This window comes from Leptinotarsa decemlineata, unplaced genomic scaffold (genome assembly GCF_025532065.1).
Source record: "Leptinotarsa decemlineata unplaced genomic scaffold, Ldec_3_MD MMD2_tig00026294_RagTag_RagTag, whole genome shotgun sequence".
Classification (NCBI taxonomy): domain Eukaryota; kingdom Metazoa; phylum Arthropoda; class Insecta; order Coleoptera; family Chrysomelidae; genus Leptinotarsa; species Leptinotarsa decemlineata.
The window spans coordinates 12,150,122-12,163,050 of record NW_027412674.1 but is presented as its reverse complement, the minus strand read 5'-3'; the positions used below and the strand labels follow the sequence as shown (position 1 = coordinate 12,163,050).

The 12,929-nt window shown below is 34.3% G+C and overlaps 1 protein-coding gene across 1 annotated transcript in view; it reads left to right on the top strand.

Annotated features, from left to right (window-relative positions):
• Positions 1-7,077: 7,077 nt before the first annotated feature.
• ex (FERM domain containing expanded) overlaps positions 7,078-12,929 on the top strand; it is a 97,012-nt gene continuing 91,160 nt past the window's right edge. The window contains exon 1 of the mRNA XM_074180433.1: positions 7,078-7,411. The gene's annotated coding sequence lies outside the window, so the exon portion shown is untranslated. The remainder of the gene's footprint in view (positions 7,412-12,929) is intronic.

The following is a 12,929-nucleotide window of genomic DNA, read 5'->3' as shown; positions in this document are numbered from 1 at the left end:
CTTGAATAAAGTATGTAACGATTTAGAGAGTAGACTATATTATTGTATTGAACTAGGTGGAGGTCATTTTGAACAATTTATCCGTTGATTCTGTTTCCACTGATTTTATTTGTTGTTTTTTTTGTGGTTTAAAGGCGTCGACTACGAGGTCATTGGACTTCTACTATTAGTTTGTTTATCATTTGCTTTCTTGTTCAAATTTTTGAGTATAGCCCAATAGCTTTCATAAATTTTATAATTCTATCCAAACTTTCATTATGATCTTTCAAAAATTTCTTCATAGAATTTGGTATTTCAAATCGTTGCCTAACTTCATCATATTGGACACAATTTAGCAAGATACGTTTCACTATTAGCCTCTGCCTACATTGTTGGCATATTGGTTGTTGTTCTCCTGAGACCATGAATATATTAGTTAAGTTGGTAAGACCTATTCTCAAGCGCGTAATCACAGTATGTTCTTTTCGTGTCTATGGAATAGAATGCCTCCAGGGTGTGATTTTTGGCTTTACCTCTTTCAACTTTGCATCTGTTTCCTCCCATTCAGTTTGCCATGAATCCATAATCTGTTGTTTAAAATAATGTTGTACGTCTTACAGTCGAATAGGAATATTATTACAAACATCAAGTATTTCGGTAGCTCGTTTGGCTGCCTGATCTGCTAATTCATTACCCGAGATTCCTTGGTGACTAGGAGTCCATGCAAATTCGATGTGTTTTCCATTCTTATACGTCCAGTGTATGAATGCCAATATGGTCTGTACAAGTGGATCTTTATAGAATGGATTTCCTCATTGGAATAAACGACAAGGAATTTTCTGTTTTTTCTTAAATAAAACGTTCAACATTTAACTTCTTAATACCGAATGAAACAATTTCGAAAAAAATTACAGAGGTAATAGAGGGACTAAAAACCTTTCAAATGATGTATCACTCGACCTCTCAAGCATTTGAAAAAATAGGGGTGGGTAGTTGCTGATCGCACTAGTATGATTTTCATATCAGAACTTGTCCCCCTAGAAATGAAAATTGACGTGTTCTTTGAAATTTTCGATTACATGTTATCGTTGGAACGCCCTATATGTCTTTCTCTTAGGGATAAGCCACAATAACCATAACTCAACCATGACAATAACTTTACAGCATGTAAGGGACACAGCGGTTGCGGCGGTACGGGCCGGGAGGCCGATGGCGCGAACCTATAAATAGCGCATGATTAGTAGTGATCACACGCGTTCATATGTATATTCAGCATCGGCATTGCACCCGTGCGTAGCTGGGGCGGGTTGCTAGTCTTTGATGGAAAATGTGACCCTTCTACTCCTTTTTAATGTTTACATTTTCAATATTAAAATATTTCGGTTTTCTTTAAGAAATTAAATTTGAAAATCATTCAGAGTTAAGTGAAATTTTCCTGAATAATATCACAAACATATAAAAATAAAAATACATAGGATGAAATTTGTCTACGGAAGCGTAGAAGGGCCAAAGATTATTTGCTTATTTGATTCACCATAATTTCGACTTTTATCTTGTAATTTCGACTTTTGTTTCGTAAATACGACTTTTATCTCGTAATTTCGACTTTTATCTCGTAATTTCGACTTTTATCTCGTAATTTCGACTTTTATCTCGTAATTTCGACTATTTTCTCGTAATTTCGATTTTTATCTCGTAATTTCGACTTTTATCTTGTAATTTCGACTTTTTTTTCGTAATTACGACTTTTATCTCGTAAGTACGACTTTCATCTCGTAATTTCGACTTTTATCTCGTAATTTCGACTTTTATCTCATAATTTCGACTTTTATCTCGTAATTTCGACTATTTTCTCGTAATTTCGACTTTTATCTCATAATTTCGACTTTCATCTTGAAATTTCGACTTTCATCTGGAAATTTTGAGTCAAAAGTAGAAATATGGTTCCTTGAGTGATGTTAACAGGTGATGTTAACAGGTGTTTCGTAAAATTGTTGTGTGATTGAAATATCAATGGAAATATGTGGTTGAAAGTGGGATCAACCTCAAGCAACCCTAAGGTTAGAACTAATCATTAACTCTGAATGAATCAATAATTTCATCAATAATCATTTCGAACTGATGTTGAAACAAGAACAAATATTTCAGTTTAATGTAGATACATTTTTGAAGATGCTCATGTCAATGATGTTTCATTAAATTTTACCACACTATTTATTAAATATATTACTGGAGTTTTTTCCTAACACCAAATCGTTATTTTTGACACCTCGACACCGATCACCAAGTGAAAAAAAAACACTATTTATTATTTCTCATCTTCACACTCGAAAAAATTTGTAATTTTAAAGATCATATCATCGTCACATTCGTCAAAACAATAGAATTGAATAATACAAATTGATTTCTCTCTGATGTTCGTTTAGCTGCCGATTCAAATTTTTTCACATTAATTCAAATTTTCCCAGGTAATTGGAGGATATTTCTTAAAAGGAGAATGTCCCAGAACTTTACGATTCGATATGGGCACTGAAAATGAAGTAATGGAGAAGATACAAAAAGCCTTTCATGAAGTATTTACTGAATCAACAAATCGACCATGTTTTTTGTATGGAAAAAGCATGCATAATCAAAGGATACAATCTTGGTGGTCTATATTACATAAACATAATGCACAATACTGGATGAATTTATTTAAAACCCTAATAGAAAACAATTTATTTGATGCATCATTTTCGGACAAGTCTAGTTCAATTTTGTTTCATAGCATTAGTACAAGTAAGAGATAAGTTGTTGTTGATGAAATTTTAATGATAATTTTCATTTCAGAGTGATCTTGATCAAGTATGTTTTGAATGGGGCATTCATAGAATACGGAAAACAAGAAATGCTATTGCGCTAGCAGGGAGACCAAGTATATTGTATGCCATGCCTTTCCTTTACGGAGTTACAAATCACATCAAGATTCCATCATTCGCTTTTAAACATTTTTCGTGGAAATAATGTTCAATTTTTATGAAAAAAATAATTACGTAAGGTCCCTAGATCCTTATGCCACAATTGATTTATACATTAACCTGAGAAGTGAATTAATTATCTTTTTTCAAAAAATTTCAGATTGATACACAACACAACAAAGTTTTTGTTTCGGGGTTGAAATTAGATGATTTTAATGTATTTCCACGTGTTAAAACCGAAAGTGACCATAAAAATTATATATTAGCTCTTGTTTTCAAGATATAGTATCATTATATTATATATATGTTTATTGAGTTTTCAACAAATGAAATATTTCATCACCAACAGTTGGTACACATGTTTGTTTACATAACACCCCTCTCATCAGCTGTTCTTAAGTGGTAAACATAACCTATGTGAGTTTGTCAATTGTACGCACGTAGTTGCTATTGAAATTATCGTGTGAAGTTGATTTTTAAATTAATTTAAGTGCTGATCTGAAATGCCTCGAAAGTGTGTGAATTCTGTCGATAGCTTTTGCTATATATGTGGTGAAATAACATTTAAGGCTCAGAAACGTAAAATGACACCTATCGTTAAGACAGCCTATGAACATTATTTTGGTGTGAAAGTTGGGGACCAAGATAAATCATGGGCTCCTCATATATGTTGTAATTCTTGTTCCGTCATATTGCGAGAGTGGCTGAAAAATAAAAACCGGGCAATGGCTTTTGCAGTACCTATGGTTTGGCGTGAGCCTACCAATCATACAGACGACTGTTATTTCTGCTTAACTCCTCCCATTAAGCAAGGTTTATCTATGAAGAAAAGAGGAACGGTTAAATACCCTAATCTCCCATCTGCTCTTCGGCCTGTACCACACTCAGACAATTTGCCAGTCCCTTCTCCACCCCAAAACTATGAAATTTTAGAGGAAGGTGATGAAGACTGTTCAGAAGGAGCAACCCATCCTTCTACATCCTATGACCCTGATTTTGAGGTAAGCGATAGGTCTAGTGATCCGCACAGAATTAGTCAAGCAGAGTTGAGTGACCTTATAAGAGATCTTCGCTTGTCTAAGGAAAAGGCTGAGCTGTTAGGGTCAAGACTACAACAGTGGAATCTTCTAAAACATGATGTGAAAATATCTCAGTAGAGACAGCGTCAAAAAGATTTGCTTCCTTTTTTTGAGAAAAAAGAAAACCTCGTAGTTTGTTCTGATGTTAATGGTTTGATGGACTGCTTGAATTTGGATCACACTCCATCTGAATGGAGACTGTTTATAGACTCTTCAAAACTAAGCTTAGAAGCTGTACTTCTGCATAATGGAAATCAGCTACCCTCTATTCCTATAGGTCATGCAGTTCACATGAAGGAAACGTATATAAATATGAAAACACTTCTCGAATCAATCAAATATGAACAACACAAGTGGCACATCTGTGGTGATCTGAAAGTCATTGCTATACTCCTAGGAATGCAATTAGGGTTCACCAAGTACTGTTGTTTTTTTGTGTCTGTGGGACAGTCGGGATAGAAAATCTCACTATAAAAAAATGAACTGGCCTACACGAGACCTAAACCCTAATGAGAAAAATGTAGTTTACGAGCCTCTTGTAGATCCTAAGGATGTTCTCCTTCCCCCATTACATATTAAGTTGGGACTAATGAAAAACTTTGTGAAGGCCATGGACCAGGAAGGACAAGCTTTTAAGTACTTGAGAGCAAAGTTTCCCAGGTTGAGTGATGCTAAAATCAAGGAAGGCATCTTTATTGGGCCTCAAATCCGTGAAATCGTAAATGATCCTGCTTTTGACATGATTTTAACAGGAAATGAAAAAAGAGCCTGGGAAGCCTTTAAGGGGGTTGTACATGGGTTTTTAGGTAACAAAAGAGATGATAACTTCACAGCATTGGTTAAAGAGCTTCTTCAAGCTTACCACCAACTTGGATGCAACATGTCCTTAAAAATCCATTTTCTTCACTCTCATCTTAATTTCTTCCCACAAAACTGTGGAGCTGTGACTGACGAACATGGAAAAAGATTCCATCAAGACATTGCCTTAATGGAACAGAGATATCAGGGCCGTTGGAATGAAGCAATGCTTGCAGACTACTGCTGGTCTGTGTGTAGGGATGCTCCAGAAGTGTTTTATAAAAGACAAGCTAAACGACAGCGATCTTACAATGAATCGGATGGACTTAATTGAAATTTGGTGGTACAAACTTCTTTTATTTGTCAAAACACTAAGAATAATGTTTTTTTTTATTAATTTTGTACTTAAAATATTCTAAAAGAAACATAATATTGTTTTATGTACTTTCACTTTTCACGTATAGTATAACTACTCTTTAAGATTAAGTACTGTGTATCTCAAAAACCAGAGCTAATAAAAATTTTTCATTGTTATTTTCGTTTTTATCACCCCAAAATTAGTAGAAATTGACTAATTTAGTGTAGGAAACATTCAAAAAATATTTTTTTGTTGTGTTGTGAATTATGCATTGATATTATTCAGTACCTTTTTGAAAAAGTAAATGCTTTCCGCACGAGTAGGAGAAAGTCGACTTTGGCCAAAATATAAGTTTCTCATCATAGTAAATCAATCTGATCAGTAATATCCTTACTTCATTATCAAAACTTATCTAAAATTCAGTTTTTCACTACAACTGACGAAATTTCTAGTAAAAATTTATTAACATTTTGAAAGAATACTCTACACATTCATATCTTAAAAGTCATGTAGAAACACAGTTTTCAATGGCAACCAACTAATACTGTTGGTATGTTCGAAGAGATACAATGATCATTTCTTAGGTTTTCTCTCCTCGTTTCGAAAAATCATAGAGACCTAATGACGCAAAAAAACTAACTGAAGCAGAATGGTTCCCGAACGTTCAATCAAAAAATGAGTAGGCTTGGAATATTCAATAAAATAGGTTTCTGTCATATTTCTTCGTAAAAAAAACGTATCAGTATGACTCAAAATTTCCAGATGAAAGTCGAAATTTCAAGATGAAAGTCGAAATTACGAGAAAATAGTCGAAATTACGAGATAAAAGTCGAAATTACGAGATAAAAGTCGAAATTACGAGATAAAAGTCGAAATTACGAGATAAAAGTCGTAATTACGAGATAAAACTCGTAATTACGAAACAAAAGTCGAAATTACAAGATAAAAGTCGAAATTACGAGATAAAAATCGAAATTACGAGAAAATAGTCGAAATTACGAGATAAAAGTCGAAATTACGAGATAAAAGTCGAAATTACGAGAAAAAAGTCGAAATTACGAGAAAAAAGTCGAAATTACGAGAAAAAAGTCGAAATTACGAGATAAAAGTCGAAATTACGAGATAAAAGTCGAAATTACGAGATAAAAGTCGAAATTTCGACTTTTAAGTCGAAATTATGGTGGATCAAATAAACAAATAATCTTTGGCCCTTCTACGCTTCCGTAGTGTTCAACCATATTTATATCTTGATTTTAATTCACCCAGAAACGTTTCAAACCTGAAACCTAACCTTGGAAAAATTATTATGAGAGCTTTTGCCCGACTGTTTCGTACTTTCTTTTATTATGACACACTGTATATCATTTTTTGTTAATTTGCTATTTAATTGTACGACGATTTGTAGTAAATAGATGAGAGTTCCAAGTATTGAAACTATGTCCTGAAACAAAATTGAATTTGAAGAATAATCTGGCTGCATACCACGACACAAGATGCTTGGCGCGCTCATTTCCTATTGGTTCAAACTCTCGAGGAATGCATTCAAGTATTTTCGAAACAGCTTCAATAAAATCGTTTATGTCGAAAGAGAAGAATTCAAGCCCACAATATCCTCGAAGATATACCTATAATCGTCGAAACAAAACAATTCTTTCTAATCACCATAGTAAATAAAAACGATCAAAATAGTGCATGGTACGAAAGGACCCTGTACGAGGCTACTTTAATTTTCTCCAGTCGGAATGCAGCGTTCTCTGAGGAATGTAACCTCCACACAGGTACCAAACACACCTGAGTTTAGTACATTCTCCGGCACAAATTTACTACGCCGGCACCACGTTTTTAAGCTTGTGGCATCCAGTAAGTTTACCTCTTCGAGTGTACCATTCAATCGCACAACAGTCGAGTGTAGAGAGCTGGATGCTCCAGCAGAGGTGATGACGAATAATTGTTTGCTCAGCTGCATTCCAATGATATTTTGCCTTAGAATGTACCTGACCGCTTCAGAGTTGAAATAGGGAATTTAGTTGAAGAACACCTTTGCCGGTTGACGGGATAAGGCTTTTAAGTTTTCAAAACACGTGGATCGTGCCCCTATCCCCCCAGTGCCAGTGCAGTGAATTAATTGTGTGTTGTTTTTGTATTTTGAATACATAGTGATAGTACTTCTTGGATTTGATGATTTAGTTGGTTGTGAGCTCGGAAATCCACGACACTCAGGATATCTATTTCAACAAATGGTAGGTTAATTCAATATCGAAATTTTGTGTCTAGATAATATTTCGAACCGATCTTTCACTCAAAAAAAATATTCAAAGGGAAAGGGTTGACAATTGGACTTATTTGGTAACTTATGAAATGAAAGTAATGGCTTGGTAACATGTAAAAGAAAAGAAATGACTTTCATGTAATAATGTAATCAAAAGTTGATGTCAAAAGCTCATTTTCCAAAGAATGTCGTCGTTTATATTCAACTTTTGACATAATTATTGGATTAATTAAATCTTGAGTTAAGAGCTTGAGAGCGCAAACATTTCAATGCATATAAAATCTGATATAAAATAGGTGCAAACAAAAATACGTTTTGCATACATACATTTTTCATGAATTTTTCAATATTTTTCCATACTGTTTGTAGCAGTCGATTGTTCGCAGTTGGTTCTGGGGCAGAGAGTATGTTTTTGTGTTTGTGTTTTTGTGTTTGAAGCCATCTAATTTTTCTTGCACTTCACCGGATTACTTATATTGAATGTAATTTAATTTTGACACTGATATTTTGATCTCATGAAAGTCAATTCTTTTATTTTACAGGTTACCCAGTCATTGCTTTTATTTTATAGAGGTCACTAAGAGTCCCGCGTAGTATAATTTATCTCACGTTTCACACAGAATTTGAACTATAGTCCGTTCATAATTTGTTGATAGCTCACTGCAAGTTTGACCCTCATTAGAGAACTAAAATACAGAGAGGACAGCTAATATGATATAATAACAAAAACCAAACTAAAACTGGCAGTTTAAGATGTTTTCGACTAACCCACCTTGTATCTGAAGAAATACAATACAGCTATAAAACTTTTAATCCGATTATGTAGGTATTTTGAGTGGAAATGAGTGACCAGTGTCGTAGAGTATATAATTAATAAATATATTAATATTCTTAAACTGTAAGTACTGTAAACTGTTTTTTTATTTTAAAAAAATTTCTTTATTTTATTTAAAAATAATAAGTTACTTGCAATTTGTAAAAGATACATTTATTTAATTGATACCTATTTTTAAATGATATAAACTACGATTACTTACAAAACTATTAAAATTCAAAATAAACAGGATCATCTTCGGAATCCGAGTCGTCTTGCAGGTTAATAATTAGCGGTTGTGTCTCTACAGTCGCATCAATTATATTGTCAAGATCCCACATTTTTTGTTCTTCTTCTATTGCATGTCTTACTGCATCTCGCCAATTTTGTTCTGTAATTTGTTGTAAAGACTCATATAACAATTCACGTACAGCTTATATTTTATATGACGTATTTTTTCTAGCCACATAGCTTTTCATTTGTGCCCAAATGAGATCAATTGGATTTAATTCGCAGTGGTAGGGTGGAAGTCTAAGGACTGTGATGTTTCGTCTTTCCGCCATTTTGTCAACTACGTATTTCTTGAACTTAGATTTGTGTTGCCGGGCAATTTTTAAAAGTTCTGCTTTAACCATTCCATCTTCGTAAGGCAGGGACTTATTCCGCAGCCAGTCAATGATATCCTGTTTCTTCCACGCAGTCGTTGGAAGTCTTTCAACTAGTCGTGAATGATAAGGTGCAATATCTAATACTATAATTGAGTTTGGTGGTATATGTTCAATCATCTGCTCAAAATACTCTTCGAAAACATCAGCTGTCATCTCCTCGTGATAGTCTTTTGTGCTTTTGGATTCAAATTCCAACAAACCATGCTTAGCAAATCCTTTTTCACTGCCAATGTGAGAAACTATTAATCTACTGCCTTTACCAGAGGGTGGGGAAATACCAGTAGACCAACCTTCCATAAAGGCTTGCCTGGAGCTTGATATATTTTTATCTGTCCAAATTTTTGTGAGAGTATGACCTGCGTTTACCCACGTTTCGTCCTGATAGTAAATTGGCCTTCCTTCAGCCCGAAATTTTCGTATAGATCTTAGATACTTTCTTCTCCAACATATTATCTCTTCCCGGTCAATCAAAAGTGATTTTCGGTCTGATTTCTCCCACCGGCAATTCAATTCTTTTAAAACTTGCCACAATTTGGTTCGTCCGACATGAGGCAAATCCGGGTCGTCTCTAACTTCTTGTGAAATTTTGTTTAAGTTGGGTAGGTATTTCTTTAAAAAAATTCGTGAATTTTCCTTCGAATACCATTTTTGGCAAATTCATCAATTTCAATAGGTTTTCTCCCCCTCTTCAAGTATTCGTTTGTATTTGGGTTAGCTATACCTTTTTTTTTCTTTCTGATAGGAACCTATATATTGTTGACTTCCCTACGCCCGTCATGTTGGCACAACTCTTGATTATGTTCTGAACAGTGTTTGTGGGATTCTGAGAAACCAGAGCATCGCGAACGTTCAAAACAATAGTCCTCTCTCTTGGTGAATAGACAGACTTACTGACTGTACTCAACACTACCGGTGTAAAACTTGATGATGTTGATGATGATGACGAAGCCATCGCAAGCAATCAAACAAAACAAGCAGGAACGAAAGGTACGTATATGTTTGTAGGAATATGAAAAAAAGTTACTCACGCACTGCACAAAATTGGCAAAATAAATATTAGAGACGTTAATTACTGCCGTAGACGCCGAAACACCAACGAGCCGTAAATTAAATGCGATTAAAAAATGTACTAAACCAAAAATTATTTTCGTTCGTAACAACTTCACCCTTTCAAGGCAAGTTTCGAATATAAACTGAAGCTTTGTATTTAATGAATAAACACCTCAGGAACCTCCGCCTATGATTTTACGAGTTTTACGGCCGTTTTATGACTTGAGCCCTCATTTTGTGCTATCGACAAATTATGAACGGACTATAGATGAAAATATGAGTAGTTTTTACAGGATTTGTCATTATTTAACAAAACCGCTCGCTTTTGAGAAGTTAGCCTACACTCTTAAATCTACATAAGACAAATTTTCCTACACCACACATCAAAATCAAGGTCGGGACTATATTAGGTACCCTCGTTTACCATCTGCCGTCTGATTTCCAGATTTCATCCTTAATCAATAGACACCTAGATACAGGGCGTTCCAAAGAAAACTTGACCTCGCCTGTAAGTCAGAAACGGACATGTAATCGAAAATTTCAAAGTACACGTCAATTTTTATTTCTAGGGGGACTAATTCTGATATAAAAATCACACCCACTAGTAGAGATGTATTAGTGGTAGCTATTAAGTTCTGTGAATTATCATTGTTTAGTTTCAGCCTGTTTGTGGTGAACCACTTTTCCGCTTTCCCCTTGGCATCTGCAGCTAAAGAGATCATGGAGCTGTAATCTTTATGCGAATATATCATTGTTGTCTCATCAGCAAATAGAACACTTGCATATGGAGATAAGAATGGACATTTATATATATATATATATATATATATATATATATATATATATATATATATATATATATATATATATATATATATATATATATATATATATATATATATATATATATATGATGAACAACAGTGGGCCCAATACGGAACCCTATGGAACACCAAATTTCACATCCCTAAAACTGGACAAACTGTTGTTATAAAATACTGCTTGAGATCGATTAGATAAATATGACTCAAGAAGAGAGAGAGCTACCCCCCTATTTTTTCAATGGCATGGGGAGTCGAGTAATACATCATTTGAAAGGTCTTTTGTCTCTCTATTACTTCTGTAATTTTTTTCGAAATTCGTTCATTCGTTGAGAAATTGAATGTTGAACGTTTTATTTAAGAAAAAACAGAAAATTCGCCGTCGCTCATTCGCTCATTTTAATGAGGAAATCAACAACAAATAATATCAGTGAAAACAAAATCAACGGATAAATGGTTCAAAATGACCTCCACCTAGTTTCGTACAATAATACAGTCTATTCTCGAAATCGTTCCGTACATTATTCAAGATTCAGCAGTCGACATTACCGAACAATTCTTTGTCGCAGGTCTTCTAGATCTGTAGGCTCAGTAGAGTACATTTTCGACCTCAGGTGTCCCTACAGCAAGAAGTCCATCGGTGTGAGATCAGGTGATCTAGCTGGCCACTCCACTGGACCCCTTCTACCGATCCAACACATTAGAAAACGTTTGTCCAAAAACTGTCTCACCCGAACATCAAAATGTTGGGGTGCACCATTCTGCTGGAATGTTGTTTCATTTCCTACTAAATTGTCATCGTTTTCTCAAATGTGTGTAATTATAGAATCTATACAGTCTTGTAATAGATTTATTTATGTGTCTCCATTGAGATTACCTCCAATGAAGAATGGTCCAACAATATGATTACCAAGAATGCCGGCCCAGATATTCAATTTTTGTGGAGTTTGTGAATGTGTTTCCATCACTGAATGAGGATTCACATCGTTCCAGTAACGGCAATTATGTCTATTCACTTCCCCATTCAACAAGAAAGAATTTTCGTCTGGAAAACATGTATTGCATAATATATTTGGGTTATTGGTCAATTTCTCGCTAAACACCTCACAAAACTGGAGTCGACGATCAGGATTGTCTTCGTTTAATTCCTGTACTAGCCTTATTTTGAAAGGATGGGATTTGTATGCTTTCGAAATCCGAAAAACACTAGTAGTTGATACACCAGACGCTCTAGCTCTCTAGCTACTTGTCTGATAGATTGTCGATTATCCATTTATATATGTCCTAAAACTGAAACTTCAACTCCGTCATTATAAATTCTTGCAGCAGCTTTAGCAGATTTATTATTTTGATAATGCGTTGCAACAATTTGTATTCTTACTACTAATTAAATAAACTTTATAAATCTAAAAGACCTGCGACAGAAAAAATTTCGGGAATGCCGATTCCTGGCTCCGGACATCTTTAATAATGAAAGGAACTAGATGGAGGTCATTTTGAACACTTTATTCGTTGATTGTGTTGCTATTGACATTAATTTTGTTGATTTCCTCAATAAAATGAACGACAGCCATTTCGAAAAAAATTACAGAAGTAATAGAGGGACAAAAGACCTTTCAAATGATGCATTATTCGACCCCCATGCCATTGAAAAAAAGGGGTAGTACATGCTGAAAGCAGGAGGGTGAAGTTTCAGAATTAGAAATAAAAATTGAATAATTTTTTGAAATTTTCGATTACACATCCGTTTCTGAGTTACAGAGGGGGTCAATTTTAGTTAAAATGTATGTAAATCCATATTTGTTGAATTTTTGCTAAGCGAGTGAATTGATGAGATTTGATTTCGCCTTACATTATCATAAGTATACAAAAGCATTTAATAAAAGCTACTAATAGTAGAATGCCAATGACCTCGTAGTCGACGCCTTTAAACCACAAAAAAATAAAATAAAAGCGAAATTAAAAAAAACTGTGGAATTGTACCCACTTTAATCGATTATTTGAAGTTTAGTGTATGGGGATGTATTGAGGTTATTTTCAGAAAAAAGGAACGATAATACAAACTCAATAATCTCAGTTTTAAAATCCAAATTTCAGAGTTCACATGACATCTCAAAAATATTTAGTTCAAGTATT